Source organism: Lissotriton helveticus, chromosome 1_2 (genome assembly GCF_964261635.1).
Source record: "Lissotriton helveticus chromosome 1_2, aLisHel1.1, whole genome shotgun sequence".
In the NCBI taxonomy this organism is placed as follows: domain Eukaryota; kingdom Metazoa; phylum Chordata; class Amphibia; order Caudata; family Salamandridae; genus Lissotriton; species Lissotriton helveticus.
Window position 1 is genome coordinate 376358994 of NC_136058.1, and position 25000 is coordinate 376383993.

General features: G+C 57.5%; 16 non-coding genes across 16 annotated transcripts; 4 read left to right on the top strand and 12 right to left on the bottom strand.

Moving 5' to 3' along the window:
• Window positions 1-7985: 7985 nt before the first annotated feature.
• TRNAG-GCC (transfer RNA glycine (anticodon GCC)) lies at window positions 7986-8056 on the top strand. Its single transcript has one exon. It is a non-coding gene; the product is annotated as a tRNA-Gly (tRNA).
• Window positions 8057-8127: 71 nt separating this feature from the next.
• On the bottom strand, window positions 8128-8199 carry TRNAW-CCA (transfer RNA tryptophan (anticodon CCA)). Its single transcript has one exon. It is a non-coding gene; the product is annotated as a tRNA-Trp (tRNA).
• Window positions 8200-8447: 248 nt separating this feature from the next.
• TRNAN-GUU (transfer RNA asparagine (anticodon GUU)) lies at window positions 8448-8521 on the bottom strand. The gene has a single exon. It is a non-coding gene; the product is annotated as a tRNA-Asn (tRNA).
• Window positions 8522-8865: 344 nt separating this feature from the next.
• TRNAW-CCA (transfer RNA tryptophan (anticodon CCA)) lies at window positions 8866-8937 on the bottom strand. Its single transcript has one exon. It is a non-coding gene; the product is annotated as a tRNA-Trp (tRNA).
• A 1626-nt stretch (window positions 8938-10563) lies between these two features.
• Window positions 10564-10635, bottom strand: TRNAW-CCA (transfer RNA tryptophan (anticodon CCA)). Its single transcript has one exon. It is a non-coding gene; the product is annotated as a tRNA-Trp (tRNA).
• Window positions 10636-11164: 529 nt separating this feature from the next.
• Window positions 11165-11235, top strand: TRNAG-GCC (transfer RNA glycine (anticodon GCC)). Its single transcript has one exon. It is a non-coding gene; the product is annotated as a tRNA-Gly (tRNA).
• Window positions 11236-12976: 1741 nt separating this feature from the next.
• TRNAW-CCA (transfer RNA tryptophan (anticodon CCA)) lies at window positions 12977-13048 on the bottom strand. The gene has a single exon. It is a non-coding gene; the product is annotated as a tRNA-Trp (tRNA).
• Window positions 13049-13296: 248 nt separating this feature from the next.
• On the bottom strand, window positions 13297-13370 carry TRNAN-GUU (transfer RNA asparagine (anticodon GUU)). Its single transcript has one exon. It is a non-coding gene; the product is annotated as a tRNA-Asn (tRNA).
• A 207-nt stretch (window positions 13371-13577) lies between these two features.
• TRNAG-GCC (transfer RNA glycine (anticodon GCC)) lies at window positions 13578-13648 on the top strand. Its single transcript has one exon. It is a non-coding gene; the product is annotated as a tRNA-Gly (tRNA).
• A 1757-nt stretch (window positions 13649-15405) lies between these two features.
• On the bottom strand, window positions 15406-15477 carry TRNAW-CCA (transfer RNA tryptophan (anticodon CCA)). Its single transcript has one exon. It is a non-coding gene; the product is annotated as a tRNA-Trp (tRNA).
• A 248-nt stretch (window positions 15478-15725) lies between these two features.
• Window positions 15726-15799, bottom strand: TRNAN-GUU (transfer RNA asparagine (anticodon GUU)). The gene has a single exon. It is a non-coding gene; the product is annotated as a tRNA-Asn (tRNA).
• A 207-nt stretch (window positions 15800-16006) lies between these two features.
• Window positions 16007-16077, top strand: TRNAG-GCC (transfer RNA glycine (anticodon GCC)). Its single transcript has one exon. It is a non-coding gene; the product is annotated as a tRNA-Gly (tRNA).
• A 1757-nt stretch (window positions 16078-17834) lies between these two features.
• On the bottom strand, window positions 17835-17906 carry TRNAW-CCA (transfer RNA tryptophan (anticodon CCA)). Its single transcript has one exon. It is a non-coding gene; the product is annotated as a tRNA-Trp (tRNA).
• A 248-nt stretch (window positions 17907-18154) lies between these two features.
• On the bottom strand, window positions 18155-18228 carry TRNAN-GUU (transfer RNA asparagine (anticodon GUU)). Its single transcript has one exon. It is a non-coding gene; the product is annotated as a tRNA-Asn (tRNA).
• Window positions 18229-20275: 2047 nt separating this feature from the next.
• On the bottom strand, window positions 20276-20347 carry TRNAW-CCA (transfer RNA tryptophan (anticodon CCA)). The gene has a single exon. It is a non-coding gene; the product is annotated as a tRNA-Trp (tRNA).
• Window positions 20348-20594: 247 nt separating this feature from the next.
• Window positions 20595-20668, bottom strand: TRNAN-GUU (transfer RNA asparagine (anticodon GUU)). The gene has a single exon. It is a non-coding gene; the product is annotated as a tRNA-Asn (tRNA).
• Between the last annotated feature and the right edge of the window lie 4332 nt (window positions 20669-25000).

Below are 25000 nucleotides of genomic sequence, written 5' to 3' on the forward strand. Positions count from 1 at the left end.
AGATGGCCGAGGGGATCCGGGCGACCAGATGGCCGGGCACGAAAGGGACGCCATCCGGTCGCCCCGTGCCCCCACGAAGGAGGGAGCGGGCGCCCGGGGCATGGCGGGCCGGAGGCCCGGGGCCCCAGCCGGGCCACAGCCATGGAGGCTGCCAGGGGCCGGCGGGCCCTCCGACCCGGGGCCCGCTTACACCTTGACAAGCAGGGGAGGCCTGCAAGGGACCGACGGACCCCTGTCCTGGGCCCTGGGTGGAGCGGCAGCCCGGGGGACCGGGCCCAGGGCCGGAGCGCCCGACCCGGGGCCCCGACCGGGCCCCTGGACCCAGCCGGGGCTCCCAGGCCCGGAGGCACAGGGGAAGCCTCCCCGGGCCCGCCGGACCCCGTCCCGGGCACCCTGCCCCGCGGCAGGACCCAGGACGGAGCCCGGGGTGGGGAGGCCACCCTCCCCGGGGCCCTCAGGGGCCCCGGATGGAGCTCCTGAACACAGACAAGCAAGGGGAGGCTCCCCGGGCACATCGGAACCCCTTTCCGGGCCCTTGGCAGTGCGGCAGGCTGGGAGACAGGGCCCAGGGCCTGAGCACCCGACCCGGGGCCCGCCCGGGCCCCTGGACCCAGCCGGGGCTCCCAAGCCCGGAGGCGCATGGGACGCCTCCCCGGTCCCTCCGGACCCCGTCCCGGGCACCCTGCCACGCAGCAGGACCAAGGACAGAGCCCGGGGTGGGGAGGCCGCCCTCCCCGGGCCCTCAGGGGCCCTAGCCACTGCTCCTGAACCCAGCCAAGCAAGGGGAGGCTCCCCGGGCACATCGGAACCCCTTCCCGGGCCCTTGGCCGTGCGGCAGGCTGGGAGACAGGGCCCAGGGCCGGAGCACCCGACCCGGGGCCCGCCCGGGCCCCTGGACCCAGCCGGGGCTCCCAAGCCCGGAGGCGCATGGGACGCCTCCCCGGTCCCTCCAGACCCCGTCCCGGGCACCCTGCCACGCAGCAGGACCAAGGACAGAGCCCGGGGTGGGGAGGCCGCCCTCCCCGGGCCCTCAGGGGCCCTAGCCACTGCTCCTGAACCCAGCCAAGCAAGGGGAGGCTCCCCGGGCACATCGGAACCCCTTCCCGGGCCCTTGGCAGTGCGGCAGGCTGGGAGACAGGGCCCAGGGCCGGAGCACCCGACCCGGGGCCCGGCCGGGCCCCTGGACGCAGCCGGGGCTCCCAAGCCCGGAGGTGCATGGGACGCCTCCCCGGTCCCTCCGGACCCCGTCCCGGGCACCCTGCCACGCAGCAGGACCAAGGACAGAGCCCGGGGTGGGGAGGCCGCCCTCCCCGGGCCCTCAGGGGCCCTAGCCACTGCTCCTGAACCCAGCCAAGCAAGGGGAGGCTCCCCGGGCACATCGGAACCCCTTCCCGGGCCATTGGCAGTGCGGCAGGCTGGGAGACAGGGCCCTGGGCCGGAGCACCCGACCCGGGGCCCGGCCGGGCCCCTGGACCCAGCCGGGGCTCCCAAGCCCGGAGGTGCATGGGACGCCTCCCCGGTCCCTCCGGACCCCGTCCCGGGCACCCTGCCATGCAGCAGGACCAAGGACAGAGCCCGGGGTGGGGAGGCCGCCCTCCCCGGGCCCTCAGGGGCCCTAGCCACTGCTCCTGAACCCAGCCAAGCAAGGGGAGGCTCCCCGGGAACAACGGAACCCCTTCCCGGGCCCTTGGCAGTGCGGTAGGCTGGGAGACAGGGACCAGGGCCGGAGCACCCGACCCGGGGCCCGCCCGGGCCCCTGGACCGAGCCGGGGCTCCCAAGCCCGGAGGTGCATGGGACGCCTCCCCGGTCCCTCCGGACCCCGTCCCGGGCACCCTGCCACGCAGCAGGACCAAGGACAGAGCCCGGGGTGGGGAGGCCGCCCTCCCCGGGCCCTCAGGGGCCCTAGCCACTGCTCCTGAACCCAGCCAAGCAAGGGGAGGCTCCCCGGGAACAACGGAACCCATTCCTAGGCCCTTGGCAGTGCGGTAGGCTGGGAGACAGGGACCAGGGCCGGAGCACCCGACCCGGGGCCCGCCCAGGCCCCTGGACCCAGCTGGGGCTCCCAAGCCCGGAGGCGCATGGGACGCCTCCCCGGACCCATGGAGCCCGTCCTGGGCATTGAGCCATGCCGTTGGCCTGGAGATGGGTGCCCCGGACGCCCGGGGGAGGTCTGTCTGGGACACATGGAGCCCGTCCTGGGCATTGAACCATGCCGTTGGCCTGGAGAAGGGAGCCCCGGACGCCCGGGGGCGGACTGCCCGGTACCCGTGGAGCCCTTCCCGGGTACTTTGCAACGCCGTTGGCCTCCTGGAGATGGGTGCCCCGAACGCCCGGGGGGTGGGCTGCCCGGGACCCGTGGAGCCCGTCCTGGGCACTCTGACCTGCTGTTGGCCCAGGGGAGGGACCCCAGACGACCGGGACCCGTGGAGCCCGTCCTTGGCACTCTGACAAGCCGTTGGCCCGGGGAAGGGAGCCCCAGACGACCGGGACCTGTGGAGCCCGTCCTGGGCACTCCTGTATGCCGTTGGCCCGGGGAAGGGAGCCCCGGATGTCCGGGACCCGTGGAGCCCGTCCTGGGCACTCCTGTATGCCGTTGGCCCGGGGAAGGGAGCCCCGGACGTCCGGGACCCGTGGAGCCCGTCCTGGGCACTCTGAAATGCTTTGGCCCGGGGAAGGGAGCCCCGGACACCCGGGGGGGAGGACTGCCCGGGACCCGTGGAACTCGTCCTGGGCACTCTGACATGCCGCTGGCCCGGGGAAGGGTGCCCCGGACGCCCGGGGCCCGTGGAGCCCGTCCTGGGCACTCTGACAAGCCGTTGGCCCGGGGAAGGGAGACCTGGACGCCCGGAACCCGTGGAGCCCGTCCTGGGCACTCTGAAATGCTTTGGCCCGGGGAAGGGAGCCCCGGACGCCCGGGGGAGGACTGCCCGGGACCCGTGGAACTGGTCCTGGGCACTCTGACATGCCGCTGGCCCGGGGAAGGGTGCCCCGGATGACCGGGGCCCGTGGAGCCCGTCCTGGGCACTCTGCCATGCCGTCAGCCTGGATGGAGCCCCGGACGCCCGGGGGGGCGAAGGCCCGGGACGCATGGAGCCTGTCCCGGGCACTCTGCCATGCCGTCGGCCTGGATGGAGCACCGGACGCCCGGGGGACGACTGCCCAAGAGCCATGGAGCCCGTCCTGGGCAATTTGACATGCAGTTGGCCTGGAGGAAGGAAGCTCCGGGTGGCCTAGGGAGGTGTTGCCCAGGCATATCCCATCTGGTCCCCATGGCAGAGAACCACCAACCCTGGAGGGGTGTCCGGGCATACCCTGCCCCATAGTAATCCGGAGGCAAATTACCCCCCTTTCTTGCAATCTGTGCACGCGAGGTGACAGAGGGGACCCAAGGCGTGAAAGAACCCGACCTCATGGAGACCTCGCTGGGATCCGGGAGGCGAATGGCACCTCATTAAGACTTCCAGGGAAGTTCGGCCATCTGGTCCCCCCATAGGAAAGCGTTGCGGGCGACCAGATGCCCGAGGGGATCCGGGCGACCAGATGGCCGAGGGAATCCGGGCGACCAGATGGCTGGGCATGGAGGTGAAGCCGCCTGGACTCTTCCCCACCCCGTCCCCGTCCCGGGACGAATGCCCGGGACGCATGGAGCCCGTCCTGGCCACTTGACGTCCCGTCCTGGGCATTGAACCATGCCGTCGGCCTGGAGAAGGGAGCCCCCGGACGCCCGGGGGAGGACTGCCCGGTACCCGTGGAGCCCTTCCCGGGTACTTTGCAACGCCGTTGGCCTCCTGGAGATGGGTGCCCCGGATGCCCGGGGGTGGGCTGCCCGGGACCCATGGAGCCCGTCCTGGGCACTTTTACATGCCGTCGGCCTTGAGGTGGGTGCCCTGGACGCCCGGGGGAGGCCTGCCCGGGACCCGTGGAGCCCCTCCCGGGTACTTTGCCAATGCCGTTGGCCTCATGGAGATGGGTGCCCCGGACGCCCGGGGGGAGGACTGCCCGGTACCCGTGGAGTCCTTTCCGGGTACTTTGCAACGCCGTTGGCCTCCTGGAGATATGTGCCCCGAACGCCCGGGGGGAGGGCTGTCCGGGGCCCATGGGTCCCGTCCTGGGCACTGTGACATGCCGTCGGCCTGGAGGTGGGAGCCCCGGACGCCCGGGGGAAGGCTGCCCGGGACCCGTGGAGCCCTTCCCGGGTACTTTGCCATCCCGTTGGCCTCCTGGAGATGGGTGCCCCGGACGCCCGGGGGAGGTCTGTCCGGGGCCCATGGAGCCCGTCCTGGGCAGTGTGACATGCCGTCGGCCTAAAGGTGGGAGCCCCGGACGCCCGGGGGAAGGCTGCCCGGGACCCGTGGAGCCCTTCCCGGGTACTTTGCCATCCCGTTGGCCTCATGGAGATGGGTGCCCCGGACGCCCAGGGGAGGTCTGTCCGGGACACGTGGAGCCCGTCCTGGGCATTGAGCCATGCCGTTGGCCCGGAGAATGGAGCCCCCAGACGCCCGGGGGAGGTGTTGCCCAGGCATATCTCATCTGGTCCCCCGGGCAGAGAACCACCAGCCCTGGAGAGGTGTCCGGGCGTACCCTGCCCCTAGTAATCCGGAGGGAAATTACCCCCCTTTCTTGCAATCCGTGCACGCGAGGTGACAGAGGGGACCCAAGGCGTAAAAGAACCCGACCTCATGGAGCCCTAGCTGGGATCCAGGAGCCGAATGGCACCTCATCGGGACTTCCAGGGAAGCCCGGCCATCTGGTCGCCCCATTGGAAAGCATCGCGGGCGACCAGAGGGCCGGGATCGAAAGGACTCCCAGCTCCCCATCCATCCCAAGCCTTCGCGGTAGGGTTCCTGACTGCCTGCCCACGCAAGGCAGGGCTCTTGGACCCCGGCTGGGCCTCAGGCGCAGGTTGGACCACCGGAGCTCTAGGGCCCGGACGACCTGGGGGAGGAATGCCCGGGACCCGTGGAGCCCGTCCTGGGTACTTTGACATGCCGTCGGCCTGGAGGTGGGTGCCCCGGACGCCCCGGGGGTAGCTGCCCGGGACCCATGGAGCCCGTCCTGGGTACTTTGACATTCCGTCGGCCTGGAGGTGGGAGCCCCGGACGCCTGGGGGGAGGTCTGCCCGGGACCCATGGAGCCCGTCCTGGGTACTTTGCCAATGCCGTTGGCCTCATGGAGATGGGTGCCCCGGACGCCCGGGGGACGAATGCCCGGGACGCATGGAGCCCGTCCTGGGCACTTTTCCATGCCTTCGGCCTGGAGCCCCCAGACACCCAGGGGAGGACCACCGTGAAAACCATGGAGCCCGACCCGGGCACTCTGCCATACCGTCAGCCTAGATGGAGCCCCGGACGCCCAGGGGACGAATGCCCGGGACGCATGGAGCCCGTCCTGGGCACTTTTCAATGCCGTCAGCCTGGATGGAGCCCCGGACGCCCGGGGGACGACTGCCCAGGAGCCATGGAGCCCGTCCTGGGCAATTTGACATGCAGTTGGCCTGGAGGAAGGAAGCCCCGGGTGGCCTAGGGAGGTGTTGCCCAGGCATAGCCCATCTGGTCCCCATGGCAGAGAACCACCAGCCTCGGAGGGGTGTCCGGGCGTACCCTTCTCCCTAGTAATCCGGAGGAAAATTACCCCCTTTTCTTGTAATCTGTGCACGCGAGGTGACAGAGGGGACCCAGGGCGCGAATGTACCCAACCTCCTGGAGCCCTCGCTGGGATCCGGGCGGCGAATGGCACCTCATCGGGACTTCCAGGGAAGTTCGGCCATCTGGTCGCCCCATAGGAAAGCGTTGCGGGCGACCAGATGCCCGAGGGGATCCGGGCGACCAGATGGCCGAGGGAATCTGGGCGATCAGATGGCTGGACACGGAAGTGAAGCCGCCTGGACTCTCCCGACCCTGTCCCCGTCCCCGTGCCCGTGCCCGGGATGCATGGAGCCCGTCCTGGGCACTTTTCCATGCCTTCGGCCTGGAGCCCCCAGACACCCAGGGGAGGACCACCGTGAAAGCCATGGAGCCCGACCCGGGCACTCTGCCATGCCGTCGGCCTGGATGGAGCCCCGGACGCCCGGGGGACAAATGCCCGGGACGCATGGAGCCCGTCCTGGGCACTTTTCCATGCCTTCGGCATGGAGCGCCCCGACACCCTGGGGAGGACCACCCTGGAAACCATGGAGCCCGACCCGGGCACTCTGCCATGCCGTCGGCCTGGATGGAGCCCCGGACGCCCGGGGGACAAATGCCCGGGACGCATGGAGCCCGTCCTGGGTACTTTTCCATGCCGTCGGCCAGGAGCCCCCTGACACCCAGGGGAGGACCACCGTGAAAACCATGGAGCCCGACCCGGGCACTCTGCCATACCGTCAGCCTGGATGTAGCCCCGGACGCCCGGGGGACGAATGCCCGGGACGCATGGAGCCCGTCCCGGGCACTCTGCCATGCCGTCCCGACAAATTCGTACGGACTCCTAACCTTACGACACGGATTGGTATCGAGCCCTCTCTGACCCAGCAGTTTCAGGCGCCCGGGGGACGAATGCCCGGGACGCATGGAGCCCGACCCGGGCACACTGCCTTGCCGCCGGCCTGGATGGAGCCCCGGACGCCCGGGGGACGAATGCCCGGGACGCATGGAGCCCGTCCCGGGCACTCTGCCATGCCGTCCCGACAAATTCGTACGGACTCCTAACCTTCCGACACGGATCGGAATCGAGCCCTTTCTGACCCAGCAGATTTCAGGTTGATTTGCTATATACTTTACGTACGATTTTATGGGGGCCGATTCCGATCCGGTACGTAAAAGCAAATACGACCGACATGTCGGACAACCACGTACACCCAGGGGATAGGACTGCCCGGGTCACACGGACCCCGTCCTGGGCACTCTGATCTGCCGCCGGCACCGGGGATCGAACCGTGATCACCAGATGGGGATATCCCAAAAATCTGGCATGGATACGGCCCGCCAGGACAGGTTTGGGCACCCCTGTCTTAGAGCCAGTATTACTACCGGTCCCAGTGTATGAGACACATACATGACTTTTCTGTTGCCTGCTTAGCATAGCTCCCTGCTCCTCTGTAGGTGTGCTACCAGCCAGTAAGGCGTGTGCCTTGCCCATCAGATGTGTTATGTTAGACTTGACTTCTCTGTGAGCAAAGTCTCCCTCCCATAGCAGGTGCTTTCTCTGAACTCTTGACTTGTAAGACTGCTGGGAAAGGCCCTCCCTAGCCCCTCACTCAGATAGATACATTTACCTTCAGAGCTCAGCTTTGGAGAAAGAGATTGGGGAGAGAGCAAATAGGGAAAGGCCCATAGTGCACACTTTATTTTACATAAAAGCTGGGGCTTGTGGGAGGACAGGGACAAGAGGGTTCTCAGGGAAAGAAATCCCAGGAGTATTGATGGCTAGGCCCTGAAACACAACAATCCCGGATTGGCAAGGCACAATATGCCTGTGCAACAGGCCTGACCCTAGGCTTCCGGAGTTCTTGGTCACAAAAGGCTCCAGTGATCTAAGCCCGACCAGGGCTGTGCCCGACCAGGGCTGTAGGCCGCGTTGGGAGCGCGTTAGGGACGCGTAAAGGGACGCAGGGCGCAGAACTCTGCCCGTTTCACCCCAGCATTTAGGGGAGGACACAGAATCTGGGAAAGCCAGTGGGAAGGATTTTCCAGGAGGAGAGTTCAGTGAGATAATCTGAAACACAATAGTGCTGGTGATCTGGCGGGTGCATTCTGTGAACCACTTTTGTCGGGAGCAGCCTGCCATCATGCCCTGATAAACACAACTCTAGTCCCAAGCCAGTGACCTCAGCAAATGCAAAGACATTCATAGTTATAGTCTCCTGCATCTGATTCTTGCCATCTTCATGTGAAACGTTGGCGTTATCATGTCTGCTGCGCACACTTTGTTCATATGTGTACAATTTAAGTGTGTGCACCTGATCACTGTCTTGGGCAGAGCTCTGCCTGTGAACAACCCATGTGAAGCATTGGTGGTTCAGTGGTAGAATTCTCGCCTGCCACGCGGGAGGCCCGGGTTCGATTCCCGGCCAATGCAAGACTGCTTTCTTTTGACTTTGTTTTCGAAAGGAAATATATGACCTCAGTGGGGAATAAAATGGTAAGCAGTGACCCCGACGTGATTTGAACACGCAACCTTCTGATCTGGAGTCAGACGCGCTACCGTTGCGCCACGAGGTCCTTACACTTACAGCTTTCGGAGCCAGATCAACAAATGCTGTGGGCCTTTTGACTTATTTTCCCCTCCTCATATGCCTACAGTTGTATTACAGAGCTTGACCTTTTGTTTTCTATCCTAATTATGAAATTGACTGCAGGTGCAGAGAGAACGCAGAGAATTGAACTATTCAGGGAAAGGGTGTCCAGCAGGAGAGAGCAAAGGTATGTATCTGTTTTCCATTCAAGTGTTTCATGCAGGCAAAATAATACGTCCCTGGGTGGGCTTGAACCACCAACCTTTTGGTTAACAGCCAAACGCGCTAACCAATTGCGCCACAGAGACGAGTGACTACAGCATCTTTCCTTAGACTCAATATATATCTTGATATGTATGTGCCTGCCTGGAGCTTGTCTTATATAAGCCATCATCATGTGAAACTTTGGCGTTGTCATGTCTGCTGCGCACACTTTGTTCATATGTGTACAATTTAAGTGTGTGCACCTGATCACTGTCTTGGACAGAGCTATGCCTGTGCACTCCCCATGTGAAGCATTGGTGGTTCAGTGGTAGAATTCTCGCCTGCCATGCGGGAGGCCCGGGTTCGATTCCTGGCCAAGGCTGCGTTCCTTTGACTTTGTGTTCGAAAGGAAATATATGAACTCAGTGGGGAATAAAATGGTAAGCAGTGACCCCGACGTGATTTGACCACGCAACCTTCTGATCTGGAGTCAGACGCGCTACCGTTGCGCCACAAGGTCCTTACACTTACAGCCTTCAAGCCAGATCAACAAATGCTGATGGCCTTTTGACTTATTTTCCCCTCCTCATATGCCTACAGTTGTATTACAGGTCTAGGCCTTTTGTTTTCTATCCTAATTATGAAATTGACTGCAGGTGCAGAGAGAACGCAGAGGATTGAAATGTTCAGATAAAGGGTCTTAAGCAGGAGAGAGCAGAGGTACGTATCTGTGTTTCATTAAAGTGTTTCATGCAGGCAAAAAGGATACTTCCCTGGGTGGGCTTGAACCACCAACCTTTCTGTTAACAACCGAACGCGCTAACCATTTGCACCACAGAGGTTAATAACTGTAGCACAGTTCCTGAGACTCAATATATATCTTGATAATTGTGTGCCTGCCTGGAGCTTGTGTTATATAATGCGTCTTTATGCCATACAGCATTTCTCATTTGCTTAGTGTCTTGTTATTGTTGGACGTAATGATGAATAGACTACTGTCTAATGGTCTTAGAGCCAGTATTACTACCGGTCCCAGTGTATGAGACACATACATGACTTTTCTGTTGCCTGCTTAGCATAGCTCCCTGCTCCTCTGTAGGTGTGCTACCAGCCAGTAAGGCGTGTGCCTTGCCCATCAGATGTGTTATCTTAGACTTGACTTCTCTGTGAGCAAAGTCTCCCTCCCATAGCAGGTGCTTTCTCTGAACTCTTGACTTGTAAGACTGCTGGGAAAGGCCCTCCCTAGCCCCTCACTCAGATAGATACATTTACCTTCAGAGCTCAGCTTTGGAGAAAGAGATTGGGGAGAGAGCAAATAGGGGAAGGCCCATGGTGCACACTTTATTTTACATAAAAGCTGGGGCTTGTGGGAGGACAGGGACAAGAGGGTTCTCAGGGAAAGAAATCCCAGGAGTATTGATGGCTAGGCCCTGAAACACAACAATCCCGGATTGGCAAGGCACAATATGCCTGTGCAACAGGCCTGACCCTAGGCTTCCGGAGTTCTTGGTCACAAAAGGCTCCAGTGATCTAAGCCCGACCAGGGCTGTGCCCGACCAGGGCTGTAGGCCGCGTTGGGAGCGCGTTAGGGACGCGTAAAGGGACGCAGGGCGCAGAACTCTGCCCGTTTCACCCCAGCATTTAGGGGAGGACACAGAATCTGGGAAAGCCAGTGGGAAGGATTTTCCAGGAGGAGAGTTCAGTGAGATAATCTGAAACACAATAGTGCTGGTGATCTGGCGGGTGCATTCTGTGAACCACTTTTGTCGGGAGCAGCCTGCCATCATGCCCTGATAAACACAACTCTAGTCCCAAGCCAGTGACCTCAGCAAATGCAAAGACATTCATAGTTCTAGTCTCCTGCATCTGATTCTTGCCATCTTCATGTGAAACGTTGGCGTTATCATGTCTGCTGCGCACACTTTGTTCATATGTGTACAATTTAAGTGTGTGCACCTGATCACTGTCTTGGGCAGAGCTCTGCCTGTGAACAACCCATGTGAAGCATTGGTGGTTCAGTGGTAGAATTCTCGCCTGCCACGCAGGAGGCCCGGGTTCGATTCCCGGCCAATGCGAGACTGCTTTCTTTTGACTTTGTTTTCGAAAGGAAATATATGACCTCAGTGGGGAATAAAATGGTAAGCAGTGACCCCGACGTGATTTGAACACGCAACCTTCTGATCTGGAGTCAGACGCGCTACCGTTGCGCCACAAGGTCCTTACACTTACAGCTTTCGGAGCCAGATCAACAAATGCTGTGGGCCTTTTGACTTATTTTCCCCTCCTCATATGCCTACAGTTGTATTACAGAGCTTGACCTTTTGTTTTCTATCCTAATTATGAAATTGACTGCAGGTGCCGAGAGAACGCAGAGAATTGAAATATTCAGGGAAAGGGTGTCCAGCAGGAGAGAGCAAAGGTATGTATCTGTTTTCCATTCAAGTGTTTCATGCAGGCAAAATAACACGTCCCTGGGTGGGCTTGAACCACCAACCTTTTGCTTAACAGCCGAACGCGCTAACCGATTCTGCCACAGAGACGAGTGACTACAGCATCTTTCCTTAGACTCAATATATATCTTGATATGTATGTGCCTGCCTGGAGCTTGTCTTATATAAGCCATCATCATGTGAAACTTTGGCGTTGTCATGTCTGCTGCGCACACTTTGTTCATATGTGTACAATTTAAGTGTGTGCACCTGATCACTGTCTTGGACAGAGCTATGCCTGTGAACTCCACATGTGAAGCATTGGTGGTTCAGTGGTAGAATTCTCGCCTGCCACGCGGGAGGCCCGGGTTCGATTCCCGGCCAATGCAAGGCTGCGTTCCTTTGACTTTGTTTTCGAAAGGAAATATATGAACTCAGTGGGGAATAAAATGGTAAGCAGTGACCCCGACGTGATTTGACCACGCAACCTTCTGATCTGGAGTCAGACACGCTACCGTTGCGCCACAAGGTCCTTACACTTACAGCCTTCAAGCCAGATCAACAAATGCTGATGGCCTTTTGACTTATTTTCCCCTCCTCATATGCCTACAGTTGTATTACAGGGCTAGGCCTTTTGTTTTCTATCCTAATTATGAAATTGACTGCAGGTGCAGAGAGAACGCAGAGGATTGAAATGTTCAGATAAAGGGTCTTAAGCAGGAGAGAGCAGAGGTACGTATCTGTGTTTCATTAAAGTGTTTCATGCAGGCAAAAAGGATACTTCCCTGGGTGGCCTTGAACCACCAACCTTTCTGTTAACAACCGAACGCGCTAACCATTTGCACCACAGAGGTTAAAAACTGTAGCACAGTTCCTGAGACTCAATATATATCTTGATAATTGTGTGCCTGCCTGGAGCTTGTGTTATATAATGCGTCTTTATGCCATACAGCATTTCTCATTTGCTTAGTGTCTTGTTATTGTTGGACGTAATGATGAATAGACTACTGTCTAATGGTCTTAGAGCCAGTATTACTACCGGTCCCAGTGTATGAGACACATACATGACTTTTCTGTTGCCTGCTTAGCATAGCTCCCTGCTCCTCTGTAGGTGTGCTACCAGCCAGTAAGGCGTGTGCCTTGCCCATCAGATGTGTTATGTTAGACTTGACTTCTCTGTGAGCAAAGTCTCCCTCCCATAGCAGGTGCTTTCTCTGAACTCTTGACTTGTAAGACTGCTGGGAAAGGCCCTCCCTAGCCCCTCACTCAGATAGATACATTTACCTTCAGAGCTCAGCTTTGGAGAAAGAGATTGGGGAGAGAGCAAATAGGGGAAGGCCCATGGTGCACACTTTATTTTACATAAAAGCTGGGGCTTGTGGGAGGACAGGGACAAGAGGGTTCTCAGGGAAAGAAATCCCAGGAGTATTGATGGCTAGGCCCTGAAACACAACAATCCCGGATTGGCAAGGCACAATATGCCTGTGCAACAGGCCTGACCCTAGGCTTCCGGAGTTCTTGGTCACAAAAGGCTCCAGTGATCTAAGCCCGACCAGGGCTGTAGGCCGCGTTGGGAGCGCGTTAGGGACGCAGGGCGCAGAACTCTGCCCGTTTCACCCCAGCATTTAGGGGAGGACACAGAATCTGGGAAAGCCAGTGGGAAGGATTTTCCAGGAGGAGAGTTCAGTGAGATAATCTGAAACACAATAGTGCTGGTGATCTGGCGGGTGCATTCTGTGAACCACTTTTGTCGGGAGCAGCCTGCCATCATGCCCTGATAAACACAACTCTAGTCCCAAGCCAGTGACCTCAGCAAATGCAAAGACATTCATAGTTATAGTCTCCTGCATCTGATTCTTGCCATCTTCATGTGAAACGTTGGCGTTATCATGTCTGCTGCGCACACTTTGTTCATATGTGTACAATTTAAGCGTGTGCACCTGATCACTGTCTTGGGCAGAGCTCTGCCTGTGAACAACCCATGTGAAGCATTGGTGGTTCAGTGGTAGAATTCTCGCCTGCCACGCAGGAGGCCCGGGTTCGATTCCCGGCCAATGCAAGACTGCTTTCTTTTGACTTTGTTTTCGAAAGGAAATATATGACCTCAGTGGGGAATAAAATGGTAAGCAGTGACCCCGACGTGATTTGAACACGCAACCTTCTGATCTGGAGTCAGACGCGCTACCGTTGCGCTATGAGGTCCTTACACTTACAGCTTTCGGAGCCAGATCAACAAATGCTGTGGGCCTTTTGACTTATTTTCCCCTCCTCATATGCCTACAGTTGTATTACAGAGCTTGACCTTTTGTTTTCTATCCTAATTATGAAATTGACTGCAGGTGCCGAGAGAACGCAGAGAATTGAAATATTCAGGGAAAGGGTGTCCAGCAGGAGAGAGCAAAGGTATGTATCTGTTTTCCATTCAAGTGTTTCATGCAGGCAAAATAACACGTCCCTGGGTGGGCTTGAACCACCAACCTTTCGCTTAACAGCCGAACGCGCTAACCGATTGTGCCACAGAGACGAGTGACTACAGCATCTTTCCTTAGACTCAATATATATCTTGATATGTATGTGCCTGCCTGGAGCTTGTCTTATATAAGCCATCATCATGTGAAACTTTGGCGTTGTCATGTCTGCTGCGCACACTTTGTTCATATGTGTACAATTTAAGTGTGTGCACCTGATCACTGTCTTGGACAGAGCTATGCCTGTGAACTCCCCATGTGAAGCATTGGTGGTTCAGTGGTAGAATTCTCGCCTGCCACGCGGGAGGCCCGGGTTCAATTCCCGGCCAATGCAAGGCTGCGTTCCTTTGACTTTGTTTTCGAAAGGAAATATATGAACTCAGTGGGGAATTAAATGGTAAGCAGTGACCCCGACGTGATTTGACCACGCAACCTTCTGATCTGGAGTCAGACACGCTACCGTTGCGCCACAAGGTCCTTACACTTACAGCCTTCAAGCCAGATCAACAAATGCTGATGGCCTTTTGACTTATTTTCCCCTCCTCATATGCCTACAGTTGTATTACAGGGCTAGGCCTTTTGTTTTCTATCCTAATTATGAAATTGACTGCAGGTGCAGAGAGAACGCAGAGGATTGAAATGTTCAGATAAAGGGTCTTAAGCAGGAGAGAGCAGAGGTACGTATCTGTGTTTCATTAAAGTGTTTCATGCAGGCAAAAAGGATACTTCCCTGGGTGGGCTTGAACCACCAACCTTTCTGTTAACAACCGAACGCGCTAACCATTTGCACCACAGAGGTTAATAACTGTAGCACAGTTCCTGAGACTCAATATATATCTTGATAATTGTGTGCCTGCCTGGAGCTTGTGTTATATAATGCGTCTTTATGCCATACAGCATTTCTCATTTGCTTAGTGTCTTGTTATTGTTGGACGTAATGATGAATAGACTACTGTCTAATGGTCTTAGAGCCAGTATTACTACCGGTCCCAGTGTATGAGACACATACATGACTTTTCTGTTGCCTGCTTAGCATAGCTCCCTGCTCCTCTGTAGGTGTGCTACCAGCCAGTAAGGCGTGTGCCTTGCCCATCAGATGTGTTATGTTAGACTTGACTTCTCTGTGAGCAAAGTCTCCCTCCCATAGCAGGTGCTTTCTCTGAACTCTTGACTTGTAAGACTGCTGGGAAAGGCCCTCCCTAGGCCCTCACTCAGATAGATACATTTACCTTCAGAGCTCAGCTTTGGAGAAAGAGATTGGGGAGAGAGCAAATAGGGGAAGGCCCATGGTGCACACTTTATTTTACATAAAAGCTGGGGCTTGTGGGAGGACAGGGACAAGAGGGTTCTCAGGGAAAGAAATCCCAGGAGTATTGATGGCTAGGCCCTGAAACACAACAATCCCGGATTGGCAAGGCACAATATGCCTGTGCAACAGGCCTGACCCTAGGCTTCCGGAGTTCTTGGTCACAAAAGGCTCCAGTGATCTAAGCCCGACCAGGGCTGTGTCCGACCAGGGCTGTAGGCCGCGTTGGGAGCGCGTTAGGGACGCAGGGCGCAGAACTCTGCCCGTTTCACCCCAGCATTTAGGGGAGGACACAGAATCTGGGAAAGCCAGTGGGAAGGATTTTCCAGGAGGAGAGTTCAGTGAGATAATCTGAAACACAATAGTGCTGGTGATCTGGCGGGTGCATTCTGTGAACCACTTTTGTCGGGAGCAGCCTGCCATCATGCCCTGATAAACACAACTCTAGTCCCAAGCCAGTGACCTCAGCAAATGCAAAGACATTCATAGTTATAGTCTCCTGCATCTGATTCTTGCCATCTTCATGTGAAACGTTGGCGTTATCATGTCTGCTGCGCACACTTTGTTCATATGTGTACAATTTAAGTGTGTGCACCTGATCACTGTCTTGGGCAGAGCTCTGCCTGTGAACAACCCATGTGAAGCATTGGTGGTTCAGTGGTAGAATTCTCGCCTGCCACGCAGGAGGCCCGGGTTCGATTCCCGGCCAATGCAAGACTGCTTTCTTTTGACTTTGTTTTCGAAAGGAAATATATGACCTCAGTGGGGAATAAAATGGTAAGCAGTGACCCCGACGTGATTTGAACACGCAACCTTCTGATCTGGAGTCAGACGCGCTACCGTTGCGCCACGAGGTCCTTACACTTACAGCTTTCGGAGCCAGATCAACAAATGCTGTGGGCCTTTTGACTTATTTTCCCCTCCTCATATGCCTACAGTTGTATTACAGAGCTTGACCTTTTGTTTTCTATCCTAATTATGAAATTGACTGCAGGTGCCGAGAGAACGCAGAGAATTGAAATATTCAGGGAAAGGGTGTCCAGCAGGAGAGAGCAAAGGTATGTATCTGTTTTCCATTCAAGTGTATCATGCAGGCAAAATAACACGTCCCTGGGTGGGCTTGAACCACCAACCTTTCGCTTAACAGCCGAACACGCTAACCGATTGTGCCACAGAGACGAGTGACTACAGCATCTTTCCTTAGACTCAATATATATCTTGATATGTATGTGCCTGCCTGGAGCTTGTCTTATATAAGCCATCATCATGTGAAACTTTGGCGTTGTCATGTCTGCTGCGCACACTTTGTTCATATGTGTACAATTTAAGTGTGTGCACCTGATCACTGTCTTGGACAGAGCTATGCCTGTGAACTCCCCATGTGAAGCATTGGTGGTTCAGTGGTAGAATTCTCGCCTGCCACGCGGGAGGCCCGGGTTCGATTCCCGGCCAATGCAAGGCTGCGTTCCTTTGACTTTGTTTTCGAAAGGAAATATATGAACTCAGTGGGGAATAAAATGGTAAGCAGTGACCCCGACGTGATTTGACCACGCAACCTTCTGATCTGGAGTCAGACACGCTACCGTTGCGCCACAAGGTCCTTACACTTACAGCCTTCAAGCCAGATCAACAAATGCTGATGGCCTTTTGACTTATTTTCCCCTCCTCATATGCCTACAGTTGTATTACAGGGCTAGGCCTTTTGTTTTCTATCCTAATTATGAAATTGACTGCAGGTGCAGAGAGAACGCAGAGGATTGAAATGTTCAGATAAAGGGTCTTAAGCAGGAGAGAGCAGAGGTACGTATCTGTGTTTCATTAAAGTGTTTCATGCAGGCAAAAAGGATACTTCCCTGGGTGGGCTTGAACCACCAACCTTTCTGTTAACAACCGAACGCGCTAACCATTTGCACCACAGAGGTTAATAACTGTAGCACAGTTCCTGAGACTCAATATATATCTTGATAATTGTGTGCCTGCCTGGAGCTTGTGTCATATAATGCGTCTTTATGCCATACAGCATTTCTCATTTGCTTAGTGTCTTGTTATTGTTGGACGTAATGATGAATAGACTACTGTCTAATGGTCTTAGAGCCAGTATTACTACCGGTCCCAGTGTATGAGACACATACATGACTTTTCTGTTGCCTGCTTAGCATAGCTCCCTGCTCCTCTGTAGGTGTGCTACCAGCCAGTAAGGCGTGTGCCTTGCCCATCAGATGTGTTATGTTAGACTTGACTTCTCTGTGAGCAAAGTCTCCCTCCCATAGCAGGTGCTTTCTCTGAACTCTTGACTTGTAAGACTGCTGGGAAAGGCCCTCCCTAGCCCCTCACTCAGATAAATACATTTACCTTCAGAGCTCAGCTTTGGAGAAAGAGATTGGGGAGAGAGCAAATAGGGGAAGGCCCATGGTGCACACTTTATTTTACATAAAAGCTGGGGCTTGTGGGAGGACAGGGACAAGAGGGTTCTCAGGGAAAGAAATCCCAGGAGTATTGATGGCTAGGCCCTGAAACACAACAATCCCGGATTGGCAAGGCACAATATGCCTGTGCAACAGGCCTGACCCTAGGCTTCCGGAGTTCTTGGTCACAAAAGGCTCCAGTGATCTAAGCCCGACCAGGGCTGTGCCCGACCAGGGCTGTAGGCCGCGTTGGGAGCGCGTTAGGGACGCAGGGCGCAGAACTCTGCCCGTTTCACCCCAGCATTTAGGGGAGGACACAGAATCTGGGAAAGCCAGTGGGAAGGATTTTCCAGGAGGAGAGTTCAGTGAGATAATCTGAAACACAATAGTGCTGGTGATCTGGCGGGTGCATTCTGTGAACCACTTTTGTCGGGAGCAGCCTGCCATCATGCCCTGATAAACACAACTCTAGTCCCAAGCCAGTGACCTCAGCAAATGCAAAGACATTCATAGTTATAGTCTCCTGCATCTGATTCTTGCCATCTTCATGTGAAACGTTGGCGTTATCATGTCTGCTGCGCACACTTTGTTCATATGTGTACAATTTAAGTGTGTGCACCTGATCACTGTCTTGGGCAGAGCTCTGCCTGTGAACAACCCATGTGAAGCATTGGTGGTTCAGTGGTAGAATTCTCCCCTGCCACGCGGGAGGCCCGGGTTCGATTCCCGGCCAATGCAAGACTGCTTTCTTTTGACTTTGTTTTCGAAAGGAAATATATGACCTCAGTGGGGAATAAAATGGTAAGCAGTGACCCCGACGTGATTTGAACACGCAACCTTCTGATCTGGAGTCAGACGCGCTACCGTTGCGCCACGAGGTCATTACACTTACAGCTTTCGGAGCCAGATCAACAAATGCTGTGGGCCTTTTGACTGATTTTCCCCTCCTCATATGCCTACAGTTGTATTACAGAGCTTGACCTTTTGTTTTCTATCCTAATTATGAAATTGACTGCAGGTGCCAAGAGAACGCAGAGAATTGAAATATTCAGGGAAAGGGTGTCCAGCAGGAGAGAGCAAAGGTATGTATCTGTTTTCCATTCAAGTGTTTCATGCAGGCAAAATAATACGTCCCTGGGTGGGCTTGAACCACCAACCTTTCGGTTAACAGCAGAACGCGCTAACCGATTGCGCCACAGAGACGAGTGACTACAGCATCTTTCCTTAGACTCAATATATATCTTGATATGTAAGTGCCTGCCTGGAGCTTGTCTTATATAAGCCATCATCATGTGAAACTTTGGCGTTGTCATGTCTGCTGCGCACACTTTGTTCATATGTGTACAATTTAAGTGTGTGCACCTGATCACTGTCTTGGACAGAGCTATGCCTGTGAACTCCCCATGTGAAGCATTGGTGGTTCAGTGGTAAAATTCTCGCCTGCCACGCGGGAGGCCCGGGTTCGATTCCTGGCCAATGCAAGGTTGCGTTCCTTTGACTTTGTTTTCGAAAGGAAATATATGAACTCAGTGGGGAATAAAATGGTAAGCAGTGACCCCGACGTGATTTGACCACGCAACCTTCTGATCTGGAGTCAGACGCGCTACCGTTGTGCCACAAGGTCCTTACACTTACAGCTTTCAAGCCAGATCAACAAATGCTGATGGCCTTTTGACTTATTTTCCCCTCCTCATATGCCTACAGTTGTATTACAGGGCTAGGCCTTTTGTTTTCTATCCTAATTATGAAATTGACTGCAGGTGCAGAGAGAACGCAGAGGATTGAAATGTTCAGATAAAGGGTCTTAAGCAGGAGAGAGCAGAGGTACGTATCTGTGTTTCATTAAAGTGTTTCATGCAGGCAAAAAGGATACTTCCCTGGGTGGGCTTGAACCACCAACCTTTCTGTTAACAACCGAACGCGCTAACCATTTGCACCACAGAGGTTAATAACTGTAGCACAGTTCCTGAGACTCAATATATATCTTGATAATTGTGTGCCTGCCTGGAGCTTGTGTTATATAATGCGTCTTTATGCCATACAGCATTTCTCATTTGCTTAGTGTCTTGTTATTGTTGGACGTAATGATGAATAGACTACTGTCTAATGGTCTTAGAGCCAGTATTACTACCGGTCCCAGTGTATGAGACACATACATGACTTTTCTGTTGCCTGCTTAGCATAGCTCCCTGCTCCTCTGTAGGTGTGCTACCAGCCAGTAAGGCGTGTGCCTTGCCCATCAGATGTGTTATGTTAGACTTGACTTCTCTGTGAGCAAAGTCTCCCTCCCATAGCAGGTGCTTTCTCTGAACTCTTGACTTGTAAGACTGCTGGGAAAGGCCCTCCCTAGCCCCTCACTCAGATAGATACATTTACCTTCAGAGCTCAGCTTTGGAGAAAGAGATTGGGGAGAGAGCAAATAGGGTAAGGCCCATGGTGCACACTTTATTTTACATAAAAGCTGGGGCTTGTGGGAGGACAGGGACAAGAGGGTTCTCAGGGAAAGAAATCCCAGGAGTATTGATGGCTAGGCCCTGAAACACAACAATCCCGGATTGGCAAGGCACAATATGCCTGTGCAACAGGCCTGACCCTAGGCTTCCGGAGTTCTTGGTCACAAAAGGCTCCAGTGATCTAAGCCCGACCAGGGCTGTGCCCGACCAGGGCTGTAGGCCGCGTTGGGAGCGCGTTAGGGACGCGTAAAGGGACGCAGGGCGCAGAACTCTGCCCGTTTCACCCCAGCATTTAGGGGAGGACACAGAATCTGGGAAAGCCAGTGGGAAGGATTTTCCAGGAGGAGAGTTCAGTGAGATAATCTGAAACACAATAGTGCTGGTGATCTGGCGGGTGCATTCTGTGAACCACTTTTGTCGGGAGCAGCCTGCCATCATGCCCTGATAAACACAACTCTAGTCCCAAGCCAGTGACCTCAGCAAATGCAAAGACATTCATAGTTATAGTCTCCTGCATCTGATTCTTGCCATCTTCATGTGAAACGTTGGCGTTATCATGTCTGCTGCGCACACTTTGTTCATATGTGTACAATTTAAGTGTGTGCACCTGATCACTGTCTTGGGCAGAGCTCTGCCTGTGAACAACCCATGTGAAGCATTGGTGGTTCAGTGGTAGAATTCTCACCTGCCACGCGGGAGGTCCGGGTTCGATTCCCGGCCAATGCAAGACTGCTTTCTTTTGACTTTGTTTTCGAAAGGAAATATATGACCTCAGTGGGGAATAAAATGGTAAGCAGTGACCCCGACGTGATTTGAACACGCAACCTTCTGATCTGGAGTCAGACGCGCTACCGTTGCGCCACGAGGTCCTTACACTTACAGCTTTCGGAGCCAGATCAACAAATGCTGTGGGCCTTTTGACTTATTTTCCCCTCCTCATATGCCTACAGTTGTATTACAGAGCTTGACCTTTTGTTTTCTATCCTAATTATGAAATTGACTGCAGGTGCAGAGAGAACGCAGAGAATTGAAATATTCAGGGAAAGGGTTCCAGCAGGAGAGAGCAAAGGTATGTATCTGTTTTCCATTCAAGTGTTTCATGCAGGCAAAATAATACGTCCCTGGGTGGGCTTGAACCACCAACCTTTCGGTTAACAGCCGAACGCGCTAACCGATTGCGCCACAGAGACGAGTGACTACAGCAGGGGTGCCCAAACCTGTCCTGGCGGGCCGTATCCATGCCAGATTTTTGGGATATCCCCATCTGGGGATCACGGTTCGATCCCCGGCACTGGCGGCAGATTAGCCCAGCACCAGGTGACTCTGGGAAATAGCTGGCGCCGCGGCTAGGGCGGCTGACTCCGGAATCTGGAGATTTTTTTATTTAAGGTTTTTGTAGAGCGCGTAGTAACCCTCGAGCATCCCAGAGATCAGGGTTCGATCCCCGGCACCGGCCGCAGATTAGCCCAGCACCACGTGACTCTGGGAAATAGCTGGCGCCGCGGCTAGGGAGGCTGACTCCGGAATCTGGAGATCACGGTTCGATCCCCGGCACCGGCGGCAGATTAGCCCAGCACCAGGTGACTCTGGGAAATAGCTGGCGCCGTGGCTAGGGCAGCTGACTCCGGAATCTGGAGATTTTTTTATTTAAGGTTTTTGTAGAGCGCGTAGTAACCCTCAAGCATCCCAGAGATCAGGGTTCGATCCCCGGCACCGGCGGCAGATTAGCCCAGCACCATGTGACTCTGGGCAATAGCTTGCTTAATCTTCCCAACGGCCCCTAGCGCCTAGAGACCCTTACGGGCGATTGTGCGCCTTACAAATGTGGATTATTATTATTATTATTATTATTTGGGCCGACTCCGATCCGGTTCGTAAAAGCACATCTGCCCGAATCTGTCGGACAACCACGTACGCCCGGGAGAGGACTGCCCGGGACCCGTGGAGCCCGTCCTGGTCACTCTGACCTGCCATCGGCCTGGAGAAGGGAGCGCCGGACGCCCGGGGGGAGGACTGCCCGGGACCCGTGGAGCCCGTCCTGGGCACTCTGACCTGCCGTCTGCCCGGGGAAGGGAGCCCCGGACGCCCGGGGGGAGGACTGCCCGGGACCCATGGAGCCCGTCCTGGGCACTCTGACCTGCCGAGGGCCCGGGGAAGGGAGCCCCGGACGCCCGGGGGAGGACTGCCCGGGACCCGTGGAACTCGTCCTGGGCACTCTGACATGCCGCTGACCCGGGGAAGGGAACCCCGGACGCCCGGGAGCCGTGGAGCCCGTCCTGGGCACTCTGACAAGCCGTCGGACCGGGGAAGGGAGCCCCGGATGCCCGGGACCCGTGGAGCCTGTCCTGGGAACTCCGGCATGCCGTTGGCCCAGGGAAGGGAGTCCCAGATACCCGGGACCCGTGGAGCCCGTCATGGGCACTCTGACAAGCCGGTGTCCCGGGGAAGGGAGCCCCGGACGCCGGGGACTCGTGGAGCCCGTCCTGGGCACTCTGGCATGCCGTTGGCACGGGGAAGGGAGCCCCAGATGCCCGGGACCCGTGGAGCCCGTCCTGGGCACTCTGACAAGCCGTTGTCCCAGGGAAGGGAGCCCCGGACGCCGGGGACTCGTGGAGCCCGTCCTGGGCACTCTGGCATGCCGTTGGCCCGGGGAAGGGAGCCCAAGATGCCCGGGACCCTTGGAGCCCGTCCTGGGCACTCTGACAAGCCGTTGTCCCAGGGAAGGGAGCCCCGGACGCCCGGGACTCGTGGAGCCCGTCCTGGGCATTCTGGCATGCCGTTGGCCCGGGGAAGGGAGCCCCGGACGTCCGGGGCCCGTGGAGCCCATCCTGGGCACTCTGACAAGTCGTTGGCCCGGGGAAGGGAGAGCCGGACACCCAGCGGAGGAATGCCCGGGACCCATGGAGCCCGTCCTGGGCAATCTGACCTGCCGTCGGCCCGGAGAAGGGAGCGACGGACGCCCGGGGGGAGGAATGCCCGGGACGCATGGAGCCCATCCTGGGCACTTTGACATGCCATCGGCCTTGAGACCCGGGGGACGACTGCCCGGGAAGCATGGAGCCCGACCTGGGCACTCGCTCATGCCGTTGGCCTGGAGACCCGGGGGACGACTGCCCGGGGCGCATGGAGCCCGACCTGGGCACTCGCTCATGCCGTTGGCCTGGAGACCCGGGGGACGACTGCCCGGGACGCATGGAGCCCGTCCTGGGCACTTTGACATGCCGTTGGCCTGGAGGAGGGAAGCCCCGGGTGTTGTTACCCAGGCATAGCCCATCTGGTCCCCCTGGCAGAGAACCACCAGCCTTGCAGGGGTGTCCGGGCATACCCTTACCCCTAGTAATCCGGAGGAAAATTACCCCCCTTTCTTGTAATCTGTGCACACGAGTTGACAGAGGGGACCCAAGGCGTAAAAGTACCCGACCTCCTGGAGCCCTCGCTGGGATCGGGGAGGCAAATGGCACCTCATAGGGACTTCCAGGGAGGTTTGGCCATCTGGTCGCCCTTTTGGATAGCATTGCGTGCGACCAGATGGCCGAGGGGAAAGGTGCAACCAGGTGGCCGGGAACGAAAGGACTCCCTGCTTCCCACCCCGAGCCTTCGTGGTAGGGCTGCTGCCTGCCCACGCCGGGCAGGGCTCGGGGACCCCGGCTGGGCCTCAGGCACGGTGAGGACCACCGGAGCTCCCAGGCCCGGACGCCCGGGACGACGACTGCCCGGGACGCATGGAGCCCGTCCTGGGCACTTTGACATGCCGTCGGCCTGGAGACCCGGGGGACGACTGCCTGGGACGCATGGAGCCCGTCCTGGACATTTTGACATGCCGTCAGCCTGGAGACCCGGGGGACGACTGCCCGGGACGCATGGAGCCCGTCCTGGGCACTTTGACATGCCGTCGGCCTGGAGACCCGGGGGACGACTGCCTGGGACGCATGGAGCCCGTCCTGGACATTTTGACATGCCGTCGGCCTGGAGACCCGGGGGACGACTGCCCGGGACGCATGGAGCCCGTCCTGGGCACTTTGACATGCCGTCGGCCTGGAGACCCGGGGGACGACTGCCCGGGACGCATGGAGCCCGTCCTGGGCACTTTGACATGCCGTCGGCCCGGAGAAGGGAGCGCCGGACACCCAGGGAAGGACTGCCCGGGACCCATGGAGCCCGTCCTGGGCAATCTGACCTGCCGTCGGCCCAGGGAAGGGAGCGGCGGATGCCCGGGGGGAGGAATGCCCGGGACGCATGGAGCCCGTCCTGGGCACTTTGACATGCCGTCGGCCCGGAGACCCGTGGGACGACTGCCCGGGACGCATGGAGCCCAACCTGGGCACTTTGACATGCCGTCGGCCTGGAGACCCGGGGGACGACTGCCCGGGACGCATGGAGCCCGTCCTGGACATTTTGACATGCCGTCGGCCTGGAGACCCGGGGGACGACTGCCCGGGACGCATGGAGCCCGTCCTGGGCACTTTGACATGCCGTCGGCCCGGAGAAGGGAGCGCCGGCCACCCAGGGGAGGACTGCCCGGGACCCATGGAGCCCGTCCTGGGCAATCTGACCTGCCGTCGACCCGGAGAAGGGAGCGGCGGATGCCCGGGGGGACGACTGCCCGGGACGCATGGAGCCCGTCCTGGGCACTTTGACATGCCATCGGCCTGGAGACCCGGGGGACAACTGCCCGGAACGCATGGAGCCCAACCTGGGCACTTTGACATGCCGTCGGCCTGGAGACTTGGGGGACGACTGCCCGGGACGCATGGAGCCCGTCCTGGACATTTTGACATGCCGTCGGCCTGGAGACCCGGGGGACGACTGCCCGGGACGCATGGAGCCCGTCCTGGGCACTTTGACATGCCGTCGGCCTGGAGACCCGGGGGACGACTGCCCGGGACGCATGGAGCCCGTCCTGGGCACTTTGACATGCCGTCGGCCTGGAGATCCGGGGGACGACTGCCCGGGACGCATGGAGCCCGTCCTGGGCACTTTGACATGCCGTCGGCCTGGAGACCCGGGGGACGACTGCCCGGGACGCATGGAGCCCGTCCTGGGCACTTTGACATGCCGTCGGCCTGGAGATCCGGGGGACGACTGCCCGGGATGCATGGAGCCCGTCCTGGGCACTTTGACATGCCATCGGCCTGGAGACCCGGGGGACGACTGCCCAAGAGCCATGGAGCCCGTCCTGGGCAATTTGACAAGCCGTTGGCCTGGAGGAAGGAAGCCCCGGGTGGCCTAGGGAGGTGTTACCCAGGCATAGCCCATCTGGTCCCCCTAGCAGAGAACCACCAGCCTTGGAGGGGTGTCCGGGCATACCCTGCCCCCTAGTAATCCGGAGGGAAATTACCTGACTTTCTTGCAATCTGTGCACACAAGGTGACAGAGGGGACCCAAGGCGCGAAAGTACCCGACCTCCTGGAGCCCTCGCTGGGATCCGGGAGGCGAATGGCACCTCATCATGACTTCCAGGGCGACCAGATGGCCGAGGCGAGAGGGGCGACCAGATGGCCGGGACCAAAAGGACGCCAATC